The sequence below is a fragment of the Lutra lutra genome, chromosome 4, assembly GCF_902655055.1.
Source record: "Lutra lutra chromosome 4, mLutLut1.2, whole genome shotgun sequence".
NCBI lineage: Eukaryota > Metazoa > Chordata > Mammalia > Carnivora > Mustelidae > Lutra > Lutra lutra.
The window spans coordinates 51,527,653-51,552,272 of NC_062281.1; the positions used below are offsets into that span (position 1 = coordinate 51,527,653).

At 36.3% G+C, this 24,620-nt stretch overlaps 1 protein-coding gene across 1 annotated transcript in view; it reads right to left on the bottom strand.

Annotated features, from left to right (window-relative positions):
* RALYL (RALY RNA binding protein like) overlaps positions 1 to 24,620 on the bottom strand; it is a 701,413-nt gene that overhangs the window by 675,419 nt on the left and 1,374 nt on the right.

A 24,620-nucleotide genomic window follows, 5' to 3' on the forward strand; every position in this document is an offset into this window, starting at 1 on the left:
TTTTCATATCAATGATAACTCAATAAAACTGCTAAGAGAAAAAAAGGAAAAACCCCACAGAAGCTGAAATAAAACTTCCTGGACTACAATCCTGGCTTTGCCACTCTGGGACCTGGGCTTATCTTCCCTATACCTTAATTTGCTCACTGCTAAAGGTATGAATGCATGCAGTGTGCTTAGAATATAGCTTGGCAATACATAGGTACTAAAGAAGTTTTGATAATGTTATTTTTATTATTATTATTATTTTTTTTATTACTGCACTGCCTTCACAGATTTTTCCCTAGGGATGGCTCTCCAGCTCTATGCATTCTCTCCTTTTCCTGGGGTTCTGCTTGAGTGAGAGCATTTATATACAGCCATATCAAATCATAACACGTCTTAGTGTCAGCCAACAAAGCAGTTTTCTGTATTTCATGGAATTCATCACCATTCATCAGTATATAATTTTGGATCAAGGTACAGGCAGTTAGTGGATTAACCCAGCAGCCAACTTCAAACATGGAACAGAGAGTTTCTTATTGCTTAGAGTGGGGAAACTATGCATGTTAATCATTGACATTGTAATCTAATCACCAAATGATAAAAACATCATGGGAGGAAGCAAAATCTAAGTGCTGGATCTAATTACGTTACTATTCAGTCGCTTGATGGAGAAGATGGCAAGTTGCTGCAGTCATTTATACAACCAAACACTCAATAGACCATTTTGGGCCCAGTCCAAACTGTGACTGGAAAGCTAGTAGCTGTGCATTTCAAACAAGATGAGTTGTTAGAGAATTAACTAAGGGCTCCGGGAACTCTAATTCTAATGATCTTTGGGTAACGGCAATCCAGAAGTGGAGACGGTGATGGTAAAATACTACTGTTTGCAAGAAAAAGGTCAGGCACAGAGTCAGACGGATGTTATTTTCAAACCTCTGCTCTGCTATTTGCTAAGTTACACTGGCAACTGACCTAAGTTTTCACTTCCATCATCTATAAAATGGGGATAATAAGACATCTACCTTTCAGGGCTGTATAAATACTAGAAACAACTACATAATACCTGATACACTGTTAGTAGTCAAGAATTAGTATTGAGGGGCGCCTGGGTGGCTCAGTCATTAAGCATCTGCCTTCGGCTCAGGTCATGATCCCGGGGTCCTGGGATGGAGCCTCTTACTGGGTTCCCTGGTTGACAGGAAGCCTGCTTCTCCCTCTCCCGCTCCCCTGGCATGTGTTCCCTCTCTAGCTGTCTCTCTCTCTCTGTCAAATAAATAAATACAATTTTTAAAAAAAATTTTAAAAAAGAATAAAAAAAGAATTGCTGCTGATTTATTGGTAATCATGAAATGGTAAAATACATTAAGGAAGAAACCGACATTTAAACACCATTACACAACTGCATTACTACTCGCGAGAATTATATAAATAACATGGGGATTAGGTTAGTCGTTCATGCACTGATGCCTAGCACACCATAGGTACATACAATTGGTTATGATAATGCTGCTGTTGATGCAATTCATGAAAACAGAGGGAAATGAATAATCCATGTACATGTGTCTCTCAAATAAGTATGATTGGTACAGAGGAATGTTCTCATTTTTTCATATTTATTATGAAAATAAAACATACTTAAAATGTTCAGCAAACTATAAAATAAAGTTTCAGTGGCCCAGGACCTTACAACTTGGATTCTGCCAACGGATAAAACAAAACAGAGTACATTATGAACATTTCTCCATTTTCTGCACTGGCATAACGAATGGTCCAGAATAGCAGGTGGTCTAAGCTTCATTTCTCCTCAGACTCTTTAATAAGTGCTTGCATATATTTTGTTTACACCACAGCATCCTTCTTGTGTTTTCGGGAGACTAATGAGATATTGTTTTTATGAATGACCCACTAATGGAGAAAGAGAAGCAGCTCATGCTAGCACTAGCACTACCGAGGCTTACAGTGGTACAAGCAAGATGCTTAAAAAAAAAAAATAAAATCAAGAAAATCCATTTTGAGAAATCTATACTGTATTGAAGGCTAGTTACCAAAATGTTAAATACAAGACCTAAAGGCTTATCAGCTGTCAATATAATGACTCTGGAAAAACAATTTTAAAAAATTTGAAAAACAATTAAGATACACACACATTTATTTATGACCAAGCTTGTGCAATTTTGAAGCTAGACAGCATATAAAGAATCTATTTTATATACTTGATATACTAGACAGCATATAAAGAAGTGGAACTCATTTTTAAAACATACCAGAATTTCTGCCCTGATGTGTGTAAGTTGTCTGCTTCAGAGATACACACTTATCCCAACAATGTTGTCACAGTCCTCTTTAATAATTGCCTTTCCATGGGTTTTGCCATGAGAAAAGTAGCCGCATTAATTCATAATCACACTACAAAAGCTGTTCATCAGAAGTAAATGAAATGAGAAATACAAAAATCTTGGAGCACCTGGGTGGCTCAGTGGGTTGGGCCTCTGCCTTCGGCTCAGGTCATGATCTCAAGGTCCTGGGATGGAGCCCTGCATCAGGCTCTCTGCTCAGCGGGGAGCCTGCTTCCCCACCCACCTGCCTGCCTCTCTGCCTACTTGTGATCTCTCTCTCTCTGCCAAATAAATAAAAAAAAATCTTAAAAAAATAAATACAAAAATCTATAGCTACCTATTCAAACAGAGTTCTCATACTGGAGCACACACGTGTGTGTGCATGTCCATGCACACACGTGTGCACACTCACAGAGCTGGGGATGGAAAGGTGAAGGGACACTACACCAGAATGCTAAATTTACCTTGTAATGTTTCTGAATTACTTGATACAGCACTGGTTCCCATCCCAATGGCACCTTAAAACAAACTAGGGAACTTCCCAAGCTCCACTCTAAGTCCCCATAAACCTGAGTCTCAAGGCTGCAATCAGATCACTGAATGTTTTTTTAACACCCAGATACTTCCAAACTGTATGTAAGAGCCACTGAGTTAAAAAAAAAAAAAAAAGTCATCATTTATTAAAAACATCGTCAGGTGGTGGTTCTATTTATTAAATATGATACTCATAGTTGCCATTAGAGTAGATGTTACCATCCCCACTCTCCAGATGACAAAAGGAAACTTTTAGAGGAGAATGCAAAGCCAGTATTTGAGTCCAGATCAGATTCAAAGGCTGTGCTTTTTATAATACATCAGACTTAAACCAAAAAGCTTTCATAGTGCTTGAAACTGGAGCCCAAAAGCGCCAGCGAAAGGGAACTCACAAAAAGCCAGCACTTACATTCTGTTCAGTCAGCAGTAGTGTAGTTTTGAAAAGTGCATGGGGACCAGATGGACATAAGGGAATATCAAAAAGACAATGCCTTCTGGAAAAAAAAAAAAAAAACAGTCCTTTTTACAATATCTTACATGGACAGCTTTTTTGAGAGGAGGGAGTATTTTTACAAAATTTGTTAGTTAAATCCTTTTTGATATTTTTATTTACTGGTATTATTATTTATGTATTCAGGTGTATAAGTATATAAGCTTTTCCAATTCAAAATCAAAGCACTGCCCTGCATACCTCCCACAGGGATGGCAGCTTCATGTAGCCAGCATAATCTTCCAACTAAATGGCCTCCTTCCTTCTTACATACTTTTTATGTATGGGATGCGAGATACAATAGGGTTCACATTTAGACACGGATGCTACTCTCAGTCATGTTAGAGAGTCCTCTTTTTTAACAAAGAGGCAATTTCAGCCCCACTTGTGACCCTTGCTTTAAAATTTCCTTATTTTGGGAGCACCTGGGTGGCTCAGTCAGTTAAGTGTCTGAGTCTTGGTTCCACCTCAGGCTGAGATCGCAGGGACATGAGATCAAGCTTCCTGATGCGCTCCACACTCAGTGTGGAGTTTGCTTGTGTTTCCCTCTCCCTCTCCCTCTGCCCCTCACCACTCCCCCTGGAAAATAATTTTTTTAAAAGTAAAACTTCTTTATTTTTGTGAAATTCAACATTTAATTAAGAAATCATATACTTGAGGGGCACCTGGGTGACTCAGTCAGTTAAGTATCTAACTTTTTTTTTTTTCTTTTTTTTTTTTCATTTCAGCTCAGGTCATGATCTCAGGGTCCTAAATTTGAGCTCTGCTTCAGACTCCACACACTCAGTGGGGAATCGACTGGAAATTCTCTCTCTTTCTCTCCCTTTGCCCCTTCCCCTGCTCATGCTTGCTTTTCTTAAAATGAATAAGTAAAACTTTTTAAAAAAGAAACCATATGGATGAATAACACAAAGTGCCCCCCCCCAATCAATCATGCCAATAATCTGATAGAACAAAGAAATTTAGCACCACTTTCTACAGATGTGGAAACAAAGCTTAGGCATGCAAAGTGTGATGTAAGCTCAAAAGCCAAGGTAGGAATTACACACAAGTCTCCAGTCTGCCCACCCAAGGCCCTTTCCAGGTTCTCTGATCTTGAAGGACTGAGAACCCTCCTTCTGGGAAGCTGATGCTCCTCCTGAAGGGATTAAGACCCATCACAGCTACAACAGAAGAGCTCATCACTGACTAAAGCACTTACCAGATATAGTTAAGCTCTTCCTGCTCTGACAGTAAGTCTAAAAAGGTTAATGTACTAATCATATTTTGGAGGGAAAAGGATTAACTCATGATAATTCTTCTAATTTATTAGTGCATCTGATCTACTTACATATAAAGATAGAAAATACTGATCTTTAAAAAAAAACTATTTTGTAAAGACAATGAAAAAAAATTCAGACTTTAAAAGGTTTTGGTTCCTGTAGTAATGATGACTTTCTAATGCAAATACTTTGATTACTGATTTCACAACTTAATACTCTACAGAAAAGAACTTCATGTAGCTGATCAATCTTCATATTACTTAAAGACGATCATAGGATACGTGTACACTGCATATAAAACTCAAATTGTTGACCAAAAAATGGTGGATTAGACCTATATCTGACAGTTGCTAATAGGTTTTGAGGCTAAAAATCTTCCTTCCCAATAATACTCTAACAAATTAAATGTATTTATAAACTTTTTAAACAACAAACTGTGAACTCTAATAAACTCTACTGTAGACAGAACTCTTTTTCTTGGTAATTTCTCTCTCAGTTTCCATGGACCTATTCAGTCTTTCCAACTTCCTCACTGGTTTGCCTTGCTTTGATCACTAACATGGAGCACAAATGTCATGACAGAAGCACTTTCACACCTACAGTTCCTTATTCTCAGATTCATCCACTTTTCACCTCAACTATACCTATCACCTCCACTGAGATAATTCTAAACTTGTTCTTAATCTTGACCTCTCCCCAAATCATCAGTTATTCTACTGACAACTTAACCCCCAGCCCCCACTTTGGAGAACTGAATTCATAGTCCTCTAATTAAATGTGTGTACCATTAATTCAACTCTTAATCAAGTGTTCCCACTGAGCTGTTTTCCCAGTGCCTCATATATGTAAACTTAACGAAATATTTATGTTTTCTAATAAGAAAAGTGCCCTCTTAAGATGAGATACTTCTGAGTGACTAAGGACACCTTCCTAGCTACTCAAACGAGGTCACCAGATTTTAGGTAGCATGAGAAAGTCTGGAGTTAACCTCCAGACCACGCACAGAGTCATGCCAAAGATGGTTAACCTTATCCCACCAAGGACCACAAACTCCTTGAAAGCCAAAATTGTAACCCATTCCTCTAGCATTTACTACAGTTCTTGAAATAGTTGACACCTGTTAAGGACTGAATCCTGTCCCACCAAAAGGTGTATGTTAAAGTCCTAACCCTTAGAACCTCAGATTCTGACTGTATTTAAAGATGGGGCCTTTAGAGAGGTAACTGAGGTAAAATGACGTCATATGGGTTAACCCTGATCCAGTATGACTGGTTTTCTTATAAAGAGAAATTGAGACACCAAGGATGTGAGCATCTGTAAGAAAGACCATGAGAGCATTGACCAAGAAGGCTGCAAGCTAAGGAGAGAGGCCTTAAAACAAACCTGCCAACACCTTGATCTTAGACTTCTAGCCTCTGGACTTGTAAGAAAATACATTTGCCAGTTAAGCCAGCAGTCTCTAGTATTTTGTTTTAACAGCCCTAGCAAACTAATAAATATTCATTTATTTGTTGAATTGGTTACAGCTTGCAATTTGCTACTTCTTTCTCCTTCTCAGACCACACTTTTAAATGCAGATTCATAAAGATAAATTCCTTGAAATCATGGATTCCCCTTCATTCTTTTTATTGCCAACTTAGTGTTTTAGAAAAGCACTGCTATTCCTAGCACCACCCGCCCCACCACCCTACCCCACCCCCGCCAAAGATGTCTTGGATTTAGGTTACTTATTCTTTCAAGTAACAGGCTTCAGTTGGAAGTCAAGGAATGTTGAAAAGAAAAAAACCTCCAGACAAGAGTGTCAGTGGCTTTTCCTTTTAATACCTTGCATATGTGTTGAAGGGGGGATTGTATAATTCTTTCAGGTTATAATATTTTTGGAATCTTCTTCAATTCAAATTTAATCAATGTTTAATTCCTAAACAGAAAACAAAACAAAACAAAACTTCATGAAGTTGATTTCCAGCCATATGGCTTTCTTCATCCTGATTGTTGATTTTACCCTGAGATAACAGAAACCAAGGTTGTGGGACTGGGGGGGCCGGGACAGGTAGGCAGGGTGGGTCTTTATAACTTATAGTGTTGTCATTTTATCTGTCTTGAGTCAAGAGAGCAAATGTTCGGTAATTGTATACTGAGAACATTACCTGAGCTCAACGGCGTCACAGAATTTCTAAAGAGTCAACACACATTTTGTTAGTCAGGAAAAATAACGAACATAACATAAAAAGATACTAAGAACTGAATGTTTTCTATCTGAAATGCATATGTTAAAATCCTAACCCCTAATGTGATGGTACAAGGATGTAGGGCCTCTAGGATGTGATTAGATCATGAGAGTGGGGCCCTCATGAATGGCACTAGTGCCATTATGAAAGGGACCCTAGAGAGAGCTCCCTCATGTCTTCTGCTGTTTGAGGATGCCTCATGAAGACAGCCCTCTATGAACCAGAAAGACAGCCTCCTTGGACAGTGAATCTGCTCCTGTCTTGATCTTGGACTTCCCAGCTTTCAGAAATGTGGGAAATAAATTTCTATTGCCTATAGATCACCCAGTCTATGGTATTCTGATATAGCAGCCCAAACAAGACAGAGGATCCTATGTGTAAGTAATCAAATCCTACTTAACATAGCATGAATTATGAAATAAGAGTAACCTATGGGTCAAAATTACAGACTTTCATCAGATTGACCTGGACTGAATTTTAACTTTGCTACCTAGTAGACTGTCACCCTGGGCCAGTGACTTAAACTCTTTGATTTTCCAATCCAACATCGATAAAATAGGAATAAAAATAATGGGTCTGAAAAACCTGGCATATTTTGTATGTCTATGCCATATAAAAAAACTGCTATATAATATTTAAACCTAGGAACACTGAACAGTGCTTTTGCTTACTAAAATTATGTCTTCAGAGTAAATTATTTTTGGAAATGATAACAGAAATAACCACATAAGCTTTATGAAGAAATCTGAGACAGGAGTTGAACATATGGCATGCACAAAAAAGATTCATTTAAGAATTCACCAAATATTTTTAAAAAAGCAAAATGTCACAGTGGTACTTTGGGGAACATAGTATGGTGAGATAATATTTCTGTAAAAGCAAACAAAAAATAGGCAAAAATGAAGACAAGTAACTTGATTTAGATGAAACTGATGTTAATCAGGTATATGCAAAGGCAGTAATAGCATGCATGGCTACAATGCAGGTTTGTATGCATTCAACATAAACTGATGGGGTCAAAATATGTACATCTATGCAAAAAAGAAAAAAAAATTAAAAATTATTCCATTTTAAAAACAATCACAATATCAATATTTCCCAGATATTTTCATCTAAAAAAAAGTTTTTTTCGTTCTCCTCTTTCCTTATTTTTTTTAGAGCTATAATTCTATCAATAATGATTCTGATATTTGCTCAGATCTTTTGGGCAAACTACTCTGAATATCAATATCAGTCTCTATATGATATTTTTCTGTTTTTATTCAGATGACATTATCAGAACAATTAAATGTGACCTGCCTGTGATAATTTCTTTTGAAATTTTAGGCAATTTGCATATAATGCCAGAGGTTTAAAAAACAAAAATATTATAAGTGTTATAATACACACATATATACACACACACTGTATATGTATGAATATATTTATATATATATTTACTTAAATAACACAATTAATTCTAGGAATGTTTATTGACTCTATAAACACTAGGTCCACTACTCTCATAGAATTAAATTTCTCTGGAGACTGTGAGCTCATTACTAACGGGACGATGTTTTATATATTCTGTGTATCAGTAACTAACACTGCATCAAATTGATAAGTGTTTGTAAGCAAATGAATAAATATGAGTTAGTGAATGACTGAATTATACCATCTTTATTTTCAAGATGAACATAATCTAGAAAGAACAAAAAAATGCGTAAGTGCAGTGTAATATGTTTTATCCCAATACTTTTCAATTTGTGGTGAATGACTTTTTTTTAAGTTTCTAACCAGTCACAAACCAATATTTTATAAAATACAACAAAAATATATTACTAAAGGGGCTCCTGGATGGCTCAATCAGCTGTGTCCTACTCTTGGTTTTAGTTCAGGTCATGATCTCCGGAGCCCAGAGTGGTCCTATGATGTCAGCACAGAGTCTGCTTGGGATTCTCTCCCTTTTCCTCTCCCTCCCCCTCTCCCCCTGTGTCCCTCTGCCCCTCCCCCACTCATGCACGCTCACATGCATGCTTCCTCCCTCTCCCTCCAGAAATAAATAAATAAAATCTTTTAAAAATATATTACTAGGAAAAATAAGGAAAAAAAAAAACAAAAAGACAATAAGACATAAAATTGTTCTGTAAAGTTGTAGGGAAGTCTCAATTTCTTGCCTCCAACTAGCAATCAGTAGGCCACAGACTTTATTTTGAATAGCTCCATTTTTTTACTATTGCCATCAACAATGTGATGGGAGAGAACTTTAATTAACCCAAGAGTAAATGAAAGAAAGGCATTTGAAAACTTTCACTAAAATTAGTTCAGAATCTGTTGAGAAAATTATTTTCTTCCTGTACTTTTCAGAATTCTACTGTGATTCACACAACAGCCAAAAAAAAATTGTAAACAAACAAACAATCAAAAAATGGACATCAAACGGTTCTAATACTTCTCTGCAAACTCTAGTCATCCTTGCAACTTTGAAGGACTCAAAAGGAGGCTGTGTATGCACAGTTTCTCTTCCCTAGAAAAGATTCATAGCACAAGGAACCTTTTTTTTTTTTCAAGATTTGTTTTATTTTATTCTTAGAGAGAGCATGGGTGGGGAGGGGGAAAGGGAGAGAGAGAGAATCCCGAAAAGGCTCCATGTGGAGCTCAGTGGATGCAGGGCTAGATCTCATGACCCTGAGTTCATGACCTGAGCAGAAATCAAGGATGGAACACTTAACCAATTGGGACACCCAGGTCCCCCTCACAGCACCAGGCACTCTTCTGATGGCAGGTAAAAAGCCCAATTCTCCTGAGTGATAAATGCCATATGCATCTTTCTCATTTCCACTTGTTTCTTTTTTGAAAGAACTAACTCTCTTTTGTTGTGTTGTTGGAAAGAATTAATTGACAACTGCAAAAAGTACTGGTGTCTTTACTCCTTTCCCATATAATTCTGTTTTTGTGTTACATTTCAAGTAACTTTCACATGTGAGTGACATATTACTAAAGTGTTATTATTTGTGCCAGTAAGCAACCAGAGTACTCCAATGTAAATACACATATAGGTGGTGGAAATATTAAGAAATCACTATAACATTTTAAACTTTAAATTTTAAAAGTTCTGGCAATTTTTTAAAATTAAGTATTCAAAATGTCACTGCCTATGCCAGAAAAATATTCTACAAATTACAATTATATAGCCCATTTCTTAGTGGTTAGGTTCTGAAGTACTCATGAAAGGTATGTAAAAACTGTTCCCGAAAATACCTACAATAGGTTATATACTACTTTCTTGTGATATGGGTTTTTTTTTATATCGTCTATAAATAAGTCCAACACAGTTTTTCTACCAATGTTGGACAAGAAGATTAATTTCCTGAACAATAAAGTGCTAAACTTGTGTTTTCACTAAAAACATAATAAAAAAAATGTATGAACTCATATAAATTAGAAGTGCATATTCTGCTAGCACTGGACGAAAACACAAAAAGATGTAAGTACAGGAATAAACATTATTTAAAATAAAAATCAAAAGAAAAGGCACAGAATCAACTAAAATATTCAAAATGTAGCAAAAATTTTATACTGTGAAATTCTATATTGCTATTAAATTTATGTTGCAAATGACAGTTACTGACAGTATGTTTAAAGTATATTTTTAAGTGCAAAATTTTTACTACATATATTATATAGTATATATTTAAACATTTATATGTGATTATTATGTATAGACTACATAAGTTATACAAGTATTATATAATTAAAATGTTTACTAAAAATTATATCAGTACTTATTTAAACAAAAACTGGTTTGAGTTTATTCACTTTATTATGAGACATGTTTTGTGAGTGGAATTACATATGGAAATTAATCTTCCGATTTAATACAAAATAAGATACCATATTAATCCTGAACTTTATTTTTACCTCTTAGGGAATTTGTCACCGTCTGCCCCTTCCACACCAAAATCTCCATTCTCATACATTCTAGAGTATCTCATGACACACAGAATGGTGGAAAGCAAATTTTCAAGATTTATTGAATGAATATTGATATTCCTTAGCCAACTGACCGTACTCTAATGCTTAATCAACTGAGCCACCCAGGTGCCCTGAGATTACTTTTTAGCAAAAATGAACTTCAGTGGATTTCAGTTTAGATTCTTAATAAAAAGTGAAAGCTAAAATTGAGACAATCAGAGAGCATTTCAAAATATATCTTGGGTAATCTCTGCTAAGGAGCAGGACGTCAAAGAAATTTTAAAGCATGACATAGTCCTGAGACTTGTGAACCCTCTAGATCTTCATTATCCTAGTCCTAACTATTAGCACATGTGGCCATTGAGCACTTTTTAACCTTGGCTGGTCCTGTGCTCTACATGTGAAATACCAATTGGATTTCAATAACTTAGTACCAAAACAAAAACAAACAAACAAACAAAAGCAGAACATTTAAAAAATAATTTTAAATTGATTACACGTTGAAATAACCATTTTTTATAAACTGAGTTACATAAAATATATTATGAAAATTAATTTTATCTGTTTCGTTTTTCTTCTTAATGGGTCTTCTAAAAATTTTAAAATTACACAAGATGGCTTGCTTTCCTGGCTTGCCTTCTCTTTCACCTGGGCAGTGCTGATCTGGAGAATGTCTTCTCATTGACCTTCTCCTCTATTTCCCCTCTTCCCTCTTCTACAGTTTTTCACCTTTGTTTTTGTTTTTTTGTTTGTTTGTTTGTTTCTACAATTGCAACAATGTCAGGAGGGAGGCTTGGAATAAGAAAAGAAGGCTCTAGCAATTCTGAAGTAAAGACTACAAACATGATGGAATACACTCAGAGAGTAAATAAAACAAAGTATTTTCATAACGACTGGGTCACTAAATTATATATATTTTTTAAAGATTTTGTTTATTTCTTTAAAAGAGAGAGCAACAAGGGGGGACGGTGGTAGGGGGAGAAGCAGACTCCCCACTGAGCAGGGAGCCCCACCCAGAGCTCAACCCCAGGACCCTGAGTTCATGACCTGAGCAGAAAGCAGACACTCAACCAAATGAGCCACCCAGGCACCCCACTAATCTAAATTACTAAAAAAATGAAGTTGACTATTGAACAACATAGGGGTTAGGGACTCTGACCCCTGTGCAGTTGAAAAATCCATGTATAACTTCTGACTCTCTGAAAACTTAACTACTAATAGCCTCCTGACCAAAAGCCTTACTAAAATAACATAAACAGTCAATTAACTCACATATTGCATGCTATGGGTAATATATACTGTATTCTTATAATTAAGATGGAGAAAGCTATTAATAAAATCATAAAGAAAATACACTCACAGTGCTGTACTGCACTGATCAAAAACAAAAACAAACCCGCGCATAAGTGGACCTGAAGAGTTCAAACCTGTGTTGTCCAAGGGTCAGCTCTACATTGTTGTCTACCTAAAGCATCTAAATGCATAGATATTTCTGAACTTGTTTTATTTGTTTTATATATTCAAAAGTTTCCAATAAGGTGTTTTGTTTGAAATTCTGAATAATCTCAGTATATTCCAAAATAAAATTCATCTTCCCAAACAATGAACTCTATTTTAGTGAATAAAATATGAATACAAAATCATATACTCATATTAACTGTATCTCCTTATTGCTGACCTCTTTTTTCTTTGAAAGTTAACCATTCTTTTTCATCCTCCAATTTCCTTTCTAGATGGCCCTCTCTAAATCTTTTGGTTGCTGTTGTCCTCTTCATTGTCCTATTTACTTTGCCAGCTACACATTTCCCCTTATGCGTTCACGTATTCCTAACTTTGGATGACATGTCAAATCTCCCAATCCGAGGATCTTGCAAAGTCACTGGAAGAAAGAGAGAGACTCTGCATTCCAAATTTTCCAAGTGCCTTAATAATCTACGTAACTGTAAGTAATCATCTTTACTTTACCTAATTCTGATTACTGTCACTTTCTACATGCACCATTTCCTTCTTCAGGTAGGTTGTCAGTTCACGAGGACAGGTTCAGTATCTTTTTTTTTCTTAAACTTTTTTTTTAAATCTCCTAAGACACAGTTAGATACCACAGATACCCAATAAATAGTGGAAGAATGAATGAAAAAGTGTTCAAAGTCACAATTGTGCCAAGAGCAGAAACACTGTGGAAGACTCTGAGAAGGACAAGAAACGCAGTCTAGCGCCGCACAGTTCTGAACAAAAGCGTTATGTCTTTAAATCTTCCCAACATAGGGAGCTGCGGTGAGGGTGCCTATTTTATGAGACAAATGTCACTGACCTAATGATGTACAAATCAAATATCTTCTTTTACTTTTTTTAAAGAAGGCATGGAGGTGTAAGTGTGGAGCAAAAAGGCTGTGTTCAGATCTTTACTCACACATTTGACAGCACTTTTGAAAAGCCCTCTGTCTGATCCTCAGTGTCTTCCCAAATATTACTATCTGGGATAATAGTATATTCTTCTGGGGTGTAACAAAGAAGAGGCACAATATGACTAAGCACTTAGCAGTCAGTCTGCTACATAAGGGATGATCTATAAATGGAATGAGGTTGTAGCAGCTACAGCAACATATCGAGCAGTAACAATAGCTATTGTCTATCTACCTACCTGGACTTCAAAAAAATAAACAAAAACAAAAACAAAAACAAAAAAACCTTGAACTAGATAACAAAATATACTAACAAACTCTATAACCTTTTTTTTTTTTAAAGATTTTGTTTATTTATTTGACAGACACAGATCACAAGTAGGCAGAGAGGCAGGCAGAGAGAGAGAGAGAGAGAGAAAGGGAAGCAAGCTCCCTGCTGAGCAGAGAGCCCAACGTGGGGCTTGATCCCAAGACCCTGGGATCATGACTTGAGCTTTAACCCACTGAGCCACCCAGGTGCCCCTATAACCTTTTTAAAGTCTGTTTACTGTTATGTTTAGAAAATATTTAATTGTAATATCCTATATTAGTTTCTCTGGTTCTGATCAGTGACTTCCTTTTAAAACTCAACTGTGGGTTGCAGTAACCATGGCAGAGTTTATTTCCATATTTCCTGAATATTCTAACCAATTAGAGTCAAGATAGATACAAACATTATTTATTTACAGCTCTCTTCATGATGTTCCAAAAGAGAGGACTGAAATTCTACATAAATGAAAAATAAAATCCTTTATAGCATCAGTTGATTATAAACCTTTAGAAATGTCACAGATACATTTTAGCACATTTTAAAGTTTTCCTTTCCACCTTTTTCCCTGTCTGGAATTGTGGATTTAAAAAATCCTTTCTCTAGTTGGATTGGCTGAGCACTGGACTCTTGATTACAGCTCAGGTCATAATCTTGGGGTCCTGGGATTGAGCTCCTCATGGGGCTCTGCTCTCAGCTCAGAGTCTGCATGAGAGCCTCAGCCTCTGCCCTACTCCCTGCTCAAGTACATGTGACCCCCCAAAATAAATAACTAAAATAAATCTTCTTTAAAAATCCTTTTTCTAAATTACACTTTAACACTCAGCCTTTCTTCACAATGCTTTAACTTCTCATGTGTCTGTTAGCCATTTGTATGTCTTCTTTGGAGAAGTGTCTGTTCATGTCTTCTGCCCATTGTTTGATGTGATTATCTGTTTTGTGTGTGTTGAGTTTGAGGAGTTCTTTACAGATCTTGGATGTCAGCCCTTTGTCCGTACTGTCATTGGCAAGTATCTTCTCCCATTCCCTGGGTTGCCCCTTTCTTTTGTTGACTGTTTCCTTTGTTATGCAGAAACTTTTGTTCTTGATAAAGTCCCAAAAGTTCACTTTCGCTTTTGTTTCCTTTGCCTTTAGTGACAAATCTCGAAAGAAGTTGCTGTGGCCGATGTCAGAAGAGGTTACTGCCTATGTTTTCCTCCAGGATGTTGATAGATTCCTGCCTCACAGGCACATTAAAAAATGTTCATCATCATTAGCCATCATGGAGATTCAAATCAAAACCACATCGAGATACCACCTTACAACAGTTAGAATGGCCAAAATAAAAAAGACAGTAAACAACAAGTGATGGAGAGGATGTGGAGAAAGGGGAACCCTCTTACACTGTTGGTGGGAATGCAAGTTGGTGCAGCCACTTTGGAGAACAGTGTGGAGATTCCTCAAGAAATTAAAAATAGAGCTTCCCTATGACCCTGCAATTACACTACTGTGTATTTACCCCAAGGATACAGATGTAGTGAAGAGAAGGGCCACCTGTACCCTCATGTTCATAGCAGCAATGGCCACAGTTGCCAAACTGTAGAAAGAACCAGGATGCCCTCCAACAAATGAATGGATAAAGAAGATACGGTCCATATACACTATGGAGTATTATGTGTCCATCAGAAAGGATGAATACCCAACTTCTGTATCAACATGAACGGGACTGGAAATAATGCTGAGTGAAATAAGTCAAGCAGAGAGAGTCAATTATCATATGGTTTCACTTACTTGTGGTGCATAAGGAATAACACAGAGGACACTGGGAGAAGAAGAGGAGAAGTGAGCTGGGGGAAATAGGAGGGGGAGACAAACTATGAGAAGACTCTGGACTCTGACAAACAAACTGAGGATTTTGGAGAAGAGAGGGCAGAGGGTGGGGGATTGGGTGAGCCCGGTGGTGGGTATTAAGGAGGGCACGTATTGCTTGGATCACTGGGTGTGGTGCATAAACAATGAATTTTGGAACACTGAAAAAAATTAAATTAAATTACAACAAACAAAACAATGCTTTAACTTCTCAATATCAGCACCCTTAGTTAGCCACATGTCTTTTCAAACTCTAAAGTGTGTTCATCATTTGACTCTGTTCCACTATCAAAATCTGGAAGAATAATACTCTCCTCTGACAAAAGACATCCATCCTTGCACCTTTCTCATTCTTTTTTTTTTTTTTTTTTGACAGACAGATCACAAGTAGGCAGAGAGGCAGGCAGAGAGAGACAGGAGGAGGAAGCAGGCTCCCTGCTGAGCAGAGAGCCCAATGCGGGACTCGATCCCAGGACCCTGAGATCATGACCTGAGCCGAAGGCAGAGGCTTTAACCACTGAGCCACCCAGGCGCCCCGCACCTTTCTCATTCTATTAAAAATAGCAAACTGCTATTAGTTTTCATCCTTACCTCAGGCTCTCAATTCTTAAACTGTTCTTAGTTTATTCATCTGGAGTTGCCCTTGACCCCTTTCCCAGCCCAGATTTATGGCCTTTCTTTTCTATAACATACTCACTAACCCTAGAAAGCCAGACTCATTGTTTTGCATTATGTACACCTGCTAATCTTCTAATCAAGTAAACCTCAGTTGTTTGCTAGACCCATTCAGATTACAGTCTAAGTACTGGTAAAGAAAGTGATGCAATTGCCTTGACTAAAATATGACGAGTTGTTAATTTTGCCAAGTTTGCTTTTATGACTCTAGAATCTTTTTTACAGACCTCCTGCATATTCTTGGCTAGATTCCCTAAGCTCTTGTCCCCATACCAATTCATCTCAACCTATAATCTTGCACTTGTACCTGAGAAGACTAAAGTCACCATTTCACATGCTCAAACTCCCTGTAGGCATGGAGTCTTATTACCACTGAATCTCCACCCTCCGGTACAGGGCTGGATAAATAAGGAATTCAGGTAAATAATAAACTGACTCAATTTCTTTCCTCTTCTAAGATGCAAACATCTTCTTGCGCTAACACTGATCATGTCAATTCCTTAGAGCATTCTGATACGTGCTCCTGAAAATTACCATCCTCATCATTACAGCTCCATTTCTTCTTGCTAGGGAATTCCATCCTATTAAAAGTAAATATGCATTTGGGTTTTCTTTTTTCTGGCTTAAAAATATAATTCATTCAATAATATTACTCTCTGAGTAATATTTCAGTCCCATGATTAGCATTAAACTTCATTTACTTCTTGTCTTCATATCTTTAAGACTGCATATGACCTTAAACATGGGCAATGGGACTTCTTTCTGCTTCTGTTTAACTCTAATATACATATTTTTTCTCAGTGACAGCTAATGGATTTTTCAACATTTTAACTGAAAACAAAAAATCAAACAGGTAATTTGAAAGAATACAATGAAATCTGAGTAACATCTCCTTGCATCCAAAAACTAACAAATGATTTGTTCCACACACCACACCACACACACACACACACACACACACACACAAACGCGCGCGTGATGACCGGTAAGAACACATGGCACTTATCACTACATAACTGAGCTTGCATCTCCTAATATCATGTTATCTAGTGTATATATAAATTTTCCCAATTCTCCCAAGATTTGAGCCTGTTTTTTTAATAGGATCAAATACAGTTTCCAGTATTGCATTTGTTTGTCTTTTGCTTTCTTCTAATCTAGAGAATTCTCCCTACCGTGGTATAGAGAAAGAAACCAGGCCACATGTCTGGTATGTTGAACATAGAACACTAAACCTTGGAAATTGCCTCTTTCCTCATGGTTTAGTTTAACCTGTTCTTCTTTCTTGTATTTTTCTGTAAACTAAGTTTAAACAGGCTTTATTAGGCTCAGCTTAAACATTCTACCAACAATATTTCACAAATGGTGCTGGACAGAGACTTGACATTGCATCCATCGGGAGGCTCATGGCATCAAGCTGTCTATTTAAAAAGAAAACTTCTAGAAGCAATTAGGAAGTAATATCTGGGCACCATGAGAATATGTTATTGCCCAAAATACTTTTAACTAATGAGTTTGCACCTGTTGATGATTCTTGACTGAATTATTTATTTCATTGGGAGTTATAAACAGTAATTTTCTAATTCTAGCATTTCTTACATAAATTAATTCTCATCGTTTTGTAAAGAACTGGTCCCTCATCAACTAGAGAAGAGTTCTTCCTTAAAAAAAAAACAGGCTAACCATTTCCTTCAATTTAATTATTATCAGAATTGTTTCCTGTTTTTTGGGGGGGGTTGAGTTTCATTATGGACTCATGGATTTTGCTTCATTCAGTGTTTTATAAGTTGTTACAGTCACTCTTGTTGGAGGAGGTTACTGAGAAGATGTGACAGTTGGTTGATCCTCAAGCTGGACCCAGGCAATCAGATGATCCCCCTCTGTCCTTGAAATGTATATTCCCCCACTATTCCCACACAGGAGCCACTTCAAGTACACAGTCTTAAGAGAATAATGTGCTGTTGAGCCCATCCGAACTACATGCGTGACCAAACCCCACCAAAATCTCTATATAAACTTTTAAGATTCTGGTGGATAGATGCAAAGATCTACTTGTCTTGTGATAATCCTATGCAAATTTCCTTGCTTATTAAAACTGCCACATACAACCTAGACCGATATGCCTCTCGCTTTAGTTTCTCCTTACCTTCTAAGTATGGGGGCCAGTTCCAAATTTCACCCAAGAAAATGCTGAGGTTGTAAGCCAACAACACTTGATGTTCAAATTTATCTGAATTTGGCAACTGGAAAGCCCTTTAAGCTGACTCTCATTTATAGTTATGATTTACAAATTAAGTTAATATAATCTTACTTATCTTTGGCCATGTCCTTATTTTCAGGCACAATGAGATATCCCAGGCTCATCTTGTACTTTTTCTACCTAGACTAAAAATCAGTCAATTCTCTAAAAAACTCTGATCCCCTTGAGTAGGAAATGGTGTTTAGAAACCACAATTTGTGAACTATATGTGCTCACTGCAGCTGGAGAGACACTGTTTAGAAGACTTTTCAGGAGACAGAGCTAGTAAATGTATTTATTTTTAAAGGCTTTATAGTATATTTTAGTATATGATAGATTAGCTCCTTCTTTGCTCTTCTTTTTTGGAGTTATCCTGGTTATCCTTGCATTTTTATTTTTCTATATGTAATTCAGAATCAACTTACCTAGTTCCAGGAAAACTTTTTTTTTTTTAAAGATTTTATTTATTTATTTGTCAGAGAGAGAGAGAGGGAGAGAGAGCGAGCACAGGCAGACAGAATGGCAGGCAGAGGCAGAGGGAGAAGCAGGCTCCCTGATGAGCAGAGAGCCCGATGTGGGACTCGATCCCAGGACGCCGGGATCATGACCTGAGCCGAAGGCAGCTGCTTAACCAACTGAGCCACCCAGGCGTCCCCCAGGAAAACTTTTTAAGGTCTTTCTATTGAGATCAGGTTACATGCATACACACACACACACACACACACACACACACACACACAGAGGTACACATATACAATAATAATATGTGACACATACAGTCTTTGGGACTGACTTCTTTACGATGCTGCCACATCATATCCAGAATTTTTCATTGGTTTAAGTTCATTCAGTTTCTCCTTAAAATTAGTGGATTTTGATACAGATTCCACCCACCATTCCCACACTAGGAGAATTCCACCCACCATTCCCACACTTCTCCTCAAGCCTCACCTTCCTGTAAGCCTATGCAACATTAGCCCTGATGAACAGCACTTTTTCTTTACATACACACATTTTTTTTAACCTTCAGTGGGTATATTCCTCTTCCTCTTTTTCTGCTTTAACCAGATCCCTTCACATCCAATCATAAAAATGCAAGTGTTTCCCCAATTTTTGCCACCTAAAGTTTTAGCATAAATAAGTTTGTAATATCTCTATCTTTCAGTGTGTTTTCCAGCATTAGAGCTGAATTTCATTACACATTGGTCATTTTATCCAGGAATTAATGTGGGTGCTTCGAATCAGTGTTATATCCAAAGCTGAACCATTCTACCACCAAGTCTGATTCTTCCTCAGATATTTTTGTTTTCTGGCTTTGTTTTATACCACTAGTTTTTTTTTTTTCTTTTTTTCTTTCTTTCTTCCTGTCTTTCTTTCTTTTCTTCCCCTTCTTGCTCTCCTTCTCTTTTTCTTTTTCTTTCTTCCTTCCTTCCTTTTAAAGAAAGAGAGAGCAAGCTGGAGGAAGGGGGGCAGAGGGAGATGGAAAGAGGGAATCTTAAGCAGGTTCTATGTCCAACATGGAGCCCAACTTGGGTCTCAATCTCAGGAACCTAAGATCACGACCTGAGTCAAATTCAGGAGTCAGACGTTTAACCAACTGAGCAACCCAGACACCCCTACACCACTCATTCTCAAGTTATCCAGATTCCAAACACTAAGGCCGCTCTTAAGGGACCTTCTGTCTTGGCCTTCAAATCCACTGTTTTTATGGATTTGCAGATTTACCATTATCTTTGCAATCCATTTCATCATGTTCATTCACACTGCCTCGGTGGTATTATATGCTTCCCATTCTTTATTGAAAAATATTCACTATTCAAGTTCCAAGGAAACTATTTAGTAATGGAAGACTTTTTCACACATCTGAAGAAGCAATTAAAAACAGTACCCTAAAATAACATCTTACAGTTATATGTGTTTTGTGTTATTAACAAATGGCTAACATGAGCTTGAAAAATTGTCACATCCAAATATGTGTAACAGTGAATTCTGAGGTGGAGATGATGTTGATAGTGAGATGCTGGTAGACAGAAGAGACACCTATATTTATAGACTTGCTGTGTTATGAAAATTGGTGGTTCTGTTTTCCTTGTGCAGAAGACTAATTTTTCACTTCACACTCAAAAGCCTCAAGTACAGATTACATTTTGTACTTAGTGAGTAAACATTTGTTGAGAATTTCTCCCAGGTCATCTATAAAGCCACGTGTAGACATTGAACAATCTAATTTTGTCTTGACCACAGAGTACCAGTGGCTCCTGACAAATTTCCATGATTCTGTTCTCTGAAGAAAATCCAATAGTCATGGAAAGATCTGTGATGCTGTGGTTACCTAAAGGTCCTTTCACCTTTCCTTTCCTTTTCAGCTTTCCTTTCCTTTCAGGACCAGTAAACGTCTCTATGTAAATGGTGCCATTTTCTATTTTTTCTGGACATACCACTCCCCACTAAGTGTGGCCACAGTCGTTTTAAATTATGTACCAAGAATAAAGATGCAGCTGTTGTTTTAGATTAGCTAAAACAAAACAAACAAATTCCTTCCCACAATGTAAGATCCCTGTACAGAAGGAGGGACATAAGATATCAATTCAGACATTCCTGTCACTCTTCCCTTTACTACCTGTGGAGTTTTAAGCAAGTTACATGTCTAAGTCTCAGTTTCCTCAAAAATATAAAATAATCATTTTACCTACTCATGGAAGAACAAATGGAACTAAATTCACTTGACAGATCAATAAATGTTAGTCTTACTTTTCTGTCCCACTCATTTTGATTAAAGAAAACATAGCCCTTGCCTACTCCAATCTGGTAACGACTTCCAAACTGACTCAAAATATGTTGTACCTTTTACAATTTAGCATATAACTATCAAGATGTGTATCTATACACAAGGATTCTGTATGAATACAATTAATTTCCACTCTTAAAATTTAAACAAAATGTTCAACTATATTATTCTAAGCAAAATATAGAGAGAAATTGATTATTTAGATGTAATTTTATAAAGTATATTTATGCAAATAAACTCTCTATTTTTTTCTTTATTATGAGGGTGTTTAATGATGCATTCCATTGCATCCTTTAGAAAAGCACGACAGGGTTCCCATGTTCTCCACTATAATTCTCTTGACTTAAGATTTATACATGACCCAAGGAATAAATCTTACAGCCTTGACCCCTGCTGAAGAGTCTCCAAGGACAGTCGAGAACAGTTTTATCCTAAACACTAATTCTCCCACTGCTTTCCCTGCAGCTTGGAATGGATAGAAAATGAAATCCACACCTCTATATTCTCCAGGTTTCAGCCCCAGAAAACAGCCAGATAATGCAAAACAAACAAAAAAAGTTATAAAAACACAAAACCAATTGCCCACAATGTAAGTTAACTATTTAACAGAAGTCTAACAAAAAAAATGAAGAGCAATGACAAAAAAATGTCCCAATATTTTCTTGAAAAACTAAAAGCTATTAAGAATAAAGTAAAACTGGGGCGCCTGGGTGGCTCAGTGGGTTAAGCCGCTGCCTTCGGCTCAGGTCATGATCCCAGGTCCTGGGTTCGAGCCCCACATCAGGCTTTCTGCTCAGCAGGGAGCCTGCTTCCTCCTCTCTCTCTGCCTGCCTCTCTGCTTACTTGTGATTTCTCTCTGTCAAATAAATAAATAAAAATCTTTAAATAAAAAAAAAAAAGAATAAAGTAAAACTAGTGGAAGTTGGCAATGGCTGAGTTAGATATATCTCTCCCACAGGTCAAAATTCAATAATAAAAATAAGAGTGATAACAAATATTATATTTAGATAACACTTGCTAAATGTTTAGCTTTTTGTATATACCTCAGTTTTATTTAATAATTATTGTTCTCAAAATCATGGTGTAGTGAAACTAATTGTCCTTGTCATCAATAATGTGCAAGTTTATGTTGCCCCTGCTAATTACTAAAGAGAAATTTATTAAATTAAAAATCATATTAAATTATGAAAATGGGATTTTAAAAGCACCCATGCAAGTCACTAGAAGTAGCAAATAATAATAATATGAAAAATAAGAAAATAATAACAATACCTTCACATCAGTGAAGAATTTTTTAAATTAGTTTTTAATTACATTCCAGAGCTCCATTAACAAGTTTCAGGAATAAAATTCATCATTATTGCAGTTTTTTAATGCACAAAATAGAATTTTCTTAATGGCAATGTGATAGAAGTGAAGAAATAACTATTTTTTAAAATCACAGAAAACATATAAAAATAAAAGTTTTCAAAAGGGAGAGAGAGCAAATAAATTGAAATAACATAATTTCTTCAATTTCCTTTGTTTCATGCAAATGGTTCTAAATATCTGCTTCTATTTCCAGTGTAGAGCTTTGCCTGATTTGGTGCACTGTATGATTAGTTGCTTGCAATACCAGTAAAGAGTAAACAAAGCATGACCATATTCTTACTCAAGGGGAATGCTTTCAAGAAGGTAACAGACATTAGAGCTTTTCCACACACTTCGTATTAGCTCATTTAAAAAGTGATTATTTTACCTAAGAAATAGTTATTCATATAGCACATGATTCTTTTAGCTAGGAAAATACAATATTTTTGGCATATGATATGTATGTGCATTATTTTTCTATGCCATTATTTTTTATTCTAAAGGCATCATTTGTTTGCCTAAATACAGCATCTCTTTGAAACAGTAGACTTTCATAAAAATTAGAGAAAATAAACAAAATAAATAAATAAAATAAATAATTTTTTTTAAAAGACAGTATATCTTTCGTGGTTAATATAAAGAGTGCCTTTATTAATTATGTATTTGAAACTTCCTCCCTCATACATAACCTACTTCATGCAAACTAAGAAAAAAAAATCAGTGTGCTACTTGCTTGCTTTTAATCATGTAAGGGTAAATATAAGGAAAAAAATAATGTTTATTGTGAATGATGAAAATTTCATTCAAAATTGTTTGGACAAACCACACACTCAAGACAGGATTCCAGCTAGGGGTTGCTTTCTCTATAATGTTCAAGACTGGATCAGAAACTGTAAAATTAATTCAGTAATCCAGGATTTTTCAAAATACCCAAATGTTGGCATCCCATAGAAAAGTTCTAGGAAATTTTAACAGTTGTTTTAACTTTGTGATGATTTCTTTGCCGAGATTTAAATGAAACTCTCAAAGTCAGCTAATGGTCCAATAACCAATTTAATTTATGTGTCTTCTTACTCTCACCCATCACCTCTACCACCCAGACCCTTTCTCCCTGCAGGTGTAAATAATTTGCATGATTAAGTGGATCAGAGTGGGAGGCGGGGGGGGGGGGGGGGGGGGGGGGAGGGTTTGCTTACTAAATGAAAGAACAATATTATTTTTCCATAAGAAACCAGTAGGCGGTGCTAATCTAGGATACTGCATGCAAAGATTTTAAACCAAAACACACACAGACTAGGTGACTAGGTTAAAGAGTTGTAGAATTGCCTGTATGATTCCTCAAGGAGGAAATTTCAAAAACATGCATGTAATAGAATTTAACTTAGGTATGAAATACAATGGACTATGACTATTAAATGAAAACCTCACATGACTTAAAGATTCTTAGTATGATCTTTAGTTACAGAATTCAGAGCACAGCAACATATTTGTTCCCACATTAAAATCCAAGAACATCTTCATCTGCCCCATTATAGTTTCAATCTCATTTGGAAACATCATAGGGTACAGATCAAGCCTGTTCCAATATTAAGACCCAATTACCCCCACCTTAGGGCAGCAACTAACATGAAAATTCTGGTTTGATTACTCAAGTTTTTTCTTTCTACTTACTCCGTTTCTCTCTTTCAAAAGAACTTAATGATTTACAATATATATAACCTGCTAAGAAATATTATACATACACATTCACTTGCCTTTTTAAAATAAATGAACACTTCTATTTATATACATTGTAACAGAAGTGATTAAAAAGTCGCTTTTTAAATACTTTTGCTAGTTCTTAAACCACATGAAAGACTATATTTCAGTAATATACTCTACACACACACACACACAAATCAAAATTTAAAAATTAGTGACATATTTGTGCCAAATCTTAGAACTATACCCTTCCATGATATCAAGTCTAGTAGTCCACACAGAAGACATGAGCTGTCTTCCTTATATAAATGCAACGGGACTTTCTTAACAGAGAAAAGCTACCCAGAGTACAAAAATAACTCAATTGCAAATTTTCAAAGATCACTGAGAATGCACTGTGAATTTTTTAAAAAGCTTTCTAGACATTGAAATAAATTTTAATCATCTACAGACAAATGATCATTTGTACTCCTAATTCTTTCTCCACAAAGAGTAAATAAATATGGGCATAAAACTTTTCA